This window comes from Silene latifolia, chromosome 11, assembly GCF_048544455.1.
Source record: "Silene latifolia isolate original U9 population chromosome 11, ASM4854445v1, whole genome shotgun sequence".
Taxonomy (NCBI): Eukaryota; Viridiplantae; Streptophyta; class Magnoliopsida; order Caryophyllales; family Caryophyllaceae; genus Silene; species Silene latifolia.
Window position 1 is genome coordinate 108,721,014 of NC_133536.1, and position 5,124 is coordinate 108,726,137.

A 5,124-nucleotide genomic window follows, 5' to 3' on the forward strand; every position below is an offset into this window, starting at 1 on the left:
CTTACACTCATCTCTAAACATCACGGTTTCTTTCCTATCTTCGGTTAACATTCCAAATAACTAACATCAAATTCACCAACAAAACTACATCAACATCATTCCCAATACTATCTTACTCGTATTTTCATCTAACTCTCCACCAATTATCTCTTATCGTGCAAATACTAAATCAACCTCTTGCTCCCTTAATTCCTCAAAACTCATGATTAATCATGTTGTCCTAAAACTTCTGTATAACCATTAACTCAATTACTCTTGGTAGTATCATACATCCCGATGATTCCTTACTTTTATATCACATAACTCCGGTGAACATTTCCTTAGTTTTACTCCCCTCATTCTTTTCTTTATACACTCGACAAAAGCAATTAATCATTCAACTCCTTATTACTTCTTCCTAACTTTTTAGTGCTCCGATCACCTTCTCATTGCTCCCAAAACTCCAATCCCATTATTTCTTATCGATATTATCTCACTCTTCCTTACCATGTGTCCCTTCTCATCACTCCACTCACTCACACTTGCCACTAAATTGTCCATAGAATCAACGTTTAATGTTCAAACAATTACATCTCCCTTTTTATATCTCTAGAAATCAAAATTCTTTTTATACCGTTAATTGCCCAAGGAAATCACACATTAGTTTCGTCTCTCGATAACATAAATTTCCAAACTCAGTCATTATCTGCAAATCCACGTCGCGACATATCTCCATTAAGTTCACTATATACCACTCTTCTCAACCCCTTTAAAACGAACTTTCACTACATATATTCTTAATCAACACTATTCTTAACCATCTCCCTCCATAAATCGTTATATATCTCAGGTTGCTACTATCCACATCCTTTCTTTCAATCTTTTCATTCTCACGTTCCTTAAACTTACATCATCCCTTGCCCACATTCACTTACATTTTCATTACTCAACATACAATCATGTCACTCATCTCGTCTCACACAACAAGCCCTATGCCTTAATTAAGCCTTACCAATCTTCCTTTTTTTTTTTCCTCTACCTATCACAACACATATAAATTATGTCCTCCCCACCGAACTCATACTCATCATAGGTGCCACTCTTTACATCATAAGATTGGGTAACTTACGCTTCAGGACCAACACAAACGTAAAACAATGCATAAAGAAATAATTTAACACCTTTGAATTAAACATAATATGCAACGAATGTCAAAAGATAAGCATATGACCCAAACACGCATATGACCTGCACAGACCCCACTCGATCGAATGCCAGAACCTACTCGATCGAGTTGAGGCTACTCGATCGAGTGCCCAACATACTCGATCGAGTGCCCCGACTCCAAAACCCAAACAAACCTTCTGATCTCTAACCTACTCGATCGAGCTGACAGGCTACTCGATCGAGTGCCCCGCTACTCGATCGAGTGCCCTATGTACTCGATCGAGTACCCAAAAACACGGTTCTGATCATAAAAACGTCGAATACCCACTCGATCGAATCAGACCCACTCGATCGAGTCATGCAGACTCGTGAATACTACCCGCATGTTATCTCACAAACCCCAACGTACTATGCATTCATTATTATCTCAACATTATAATTACAACTACGCATGCAATTCTGCGCAACTCCTCATACAATCAACAAAATCATCTACCTCATGTTACCAAGTGCCACGTTGTAAACAACCATCATACTTTTCATCCAGTTCGATACACAAAACACATATCTCTGAATCCCGATTCAACATGTTACTACTTACGAAAAGCCAAACATTAACATTTATCATGTTCATATAACATTAAACTTATCAATCATGTACTACCCACATGTTTTAATTTTTATAACTTTTCATAGCATAAATCACACCCGTTCATTACCAATCCTATTTCCATGTTGCTAATACAACAATATTACAAATCCACTTCATCACATAAACACTTTCAAAATCGAGAAATTCATATGCTCATGAAATTGTCACTTCATCTTTTCCAATCACACATCTAGTTCAATCACATACTTCATCTAACAAACGCATACGATACAATAGTAGACAATTATATGAACTTTTATATAACCTTACGCAACCGAAATTATGAAAACAAATCTTATCACACCCCCTTAATCACATGTTACTAGGATTGCCACATTATAAATCATTCATCCTGCAACATCATTATTCGTCACATATTATCATATATGAACTACTTCCTTTTTGTACCACACCATTCCTCATTCTCATATACTTTTCCAACGATTATAACCAACACGTAAACCAACTATCATGCAACATGGTTTCAACAAACCATATACAAAATCACATCGTCGCCATCTTTCTCTACACATTCCCCATTCTCCAGGCACATACATCCACTGATTCATGCCACACATCACTATATAGGTACACAATTCATAAGATAAACACATAGCGATCCCGACTCATATCCCATGGTGACCGGTTCAAAATTGTAGGGCGAGTTCGCGACTTTAGGACGTCTCCCAAGCCTTTGCATTAGCTCCTACAACTTTTACCCCGGGTTCATTTTAATTTGACTCCCTATATTCATTAAATTCATTGGTAACAGGTTTCAGGATCGTCGCTCTGATACAATTTGTAACACCCCCATACTCCAAGTGCCTTACCAGGACCACTCAGGTATAAGGATGCTACCATCTCGGTTACCCGAGGCATGATAATCATAACACAATAACGAAACAACATTAAATAGTATAACTTTAGTGAAAGGTTACAATTCAAACCAAGTACCAAATACGGATACAAGTTCTCAAACCAACTATCTAAACAACTAACTGCAAAGTTTATAAAACTACTATGCTACAACGGAAGACTTCTATCATCAGACGGTGGCACATCCTAGCTATCCCATGTAACTCAACTCATACGTGCTCAATGACTGCTCACCATCCCCGAATGGATCACCGCAGGTTTTACAAACAACAACCGGGGTCAGTACTAATCACACAATTTATATATATCAACAATAAGATAAACAAATAGCTCACACCGTCACACACACACAATAACACCAGTCCCATTGATCTCAATCACCGACTGTCCACTGGACCAGCCCTGCCAGTGGGGGACCGCAGCCGACCCCACCAAATCCCCGCTCCTCATATTGAGCGATAACCCTGTCCATTAATGTGCACATCCCCTTCTGTGGTGGGTTCCACGAAGGGCGAAACTAGGGCGTGAAGCCACTCTCGCAAGTGACTCCACTAAGCCGAGAACGCATCTCGAGAACCAGAGACAAACAATCACAATCAACAACCGTCACAATATAATTACGATATTAATCCATCAATCTCAACACATCAACAATCATTATGGGACTAATACTGAGTAGGGAAACCCTACCTGGAAAGCACAACTATCAGACGGTCTCAACAGCTGTTTCAAAAAGCCTCTTCTACAAATCCTCCTCCTAACATACAAACACATAATCACTACCAATCATAATCTACAACAAAACCCCCAAATCCCCATATTAGGGTTTAACCAACTTTAAGGAAAAACTATAAAAACGGTACATAGATCTTACCTTTGACGCAAGGATCTCAACGGTATAACGAAAGGTGAAATCTGACCTTCCAAACTCCGGGATTTGCTAACAATGCGATTAAAGCGAAGAACGTACTTTGTTTTCTCTCTTGACAGTAATTTGGTTTTGAAAAAGTGTTTAGGAACAATGACGGAAGTAATAAATACCTTAATCGCATAATTAACAAAACCCGAGAAATAACTCCCCGTAAACCGGCTACTCGATCGAGTAGCTAAGGTACTCGATCGAGTGCCCCCTTACTCGATCGAGTATCTACGTTACTCGATCGAGTACCCAACAGGTCAGAAACTATTTTAAAATGCAACACACCCTTACTCGACAGAGTAAGGCCTACTCGATAGATTTCCCAGAGACTCATAAAACCGTAGTATTACAGTGTACCCATTGCAACAACTACTCCTCACCGCCAGTGGGGGACCGCAGCCGTTCCCACCTAAGCCCCGCTCATCTCCATGGAGCGATAAACCCATGTTCATTAATGTGCACATCCCTTCTGTGGCGGGTTCCACAGAAGGCGAATCAAGGGCGTGAAGCCACTCCCGCAAGTGACTCAACTCAACCAAGGACGCACCCCAAAGATCACAGACAGATATCAATCAATCATCTTATACAAACAACACTTACCAACAACCGATGCCAATACGATAAAAGAATCAATCAACAACAACGACAACAATAACACCAACAATGCTATGTAATCAATACTGAGTAGGGAAACCCTACCTGGAATGCAAACACCACAGACGGTCTTAGCAGCTAATCAGAATCTTTCCTCAACGAAACCTCCTCCTATAACATACATACATACAATTACTACCACATTCATACAAATCACCCAAAACCCCCAATTACCCCCAATTAGGGTTTCAACCAACTTTAGCAAAACATTATAAAAATTATATAAAAAGCTTATCCTCGACACAAGGATCACAACGGCGTAATGAACAAGACAATCCGACGATCCTAGCCCCTGGGATTTGCTAACAACGCGAAGAAGGAGAACAACGTAACTCTTTTTCTCTCTTGAAAGGTTTTAGAAAAGTGAAAACTGAATAATAAAGGTGACGGAATCCTTTTATACTAATAACGCGTTATTAACAAAACCCGGCTAAAATAACCCGTAAGACTCACTTACTCGATCGAGTAGGTAACTTACTCGATCGAGTGGCCCTTACTCGATCAAGTGCCACACATACTCGATCGAGTACCCATCAGACAGACTACTATTTCATATAAAACATACTTACTCGACAGAGTAAGCCCCACTCGATAGAGTACCCAAAGACATAGAAAATTGTAGTATTACACGAGTACTTTTAGATACTCGACCGAGTATCTAGAAATTGCATTCCTGATTGTCGAAACTTGTTTTGGAATAACCTTTAGTAGTTACTCTTATCATATATGCATCCTTGGGTGTCCTAGTTTCGGCGTCAGTCTTGTATGGATACGATTGATATGATTGAGGGACATCGATTGACTTGGTTTTGAGCCGGTAATGATATAATAGTTGGTTTTGAGGATGGCATAATGTTTGTATTGTGCTAGTTAAAAT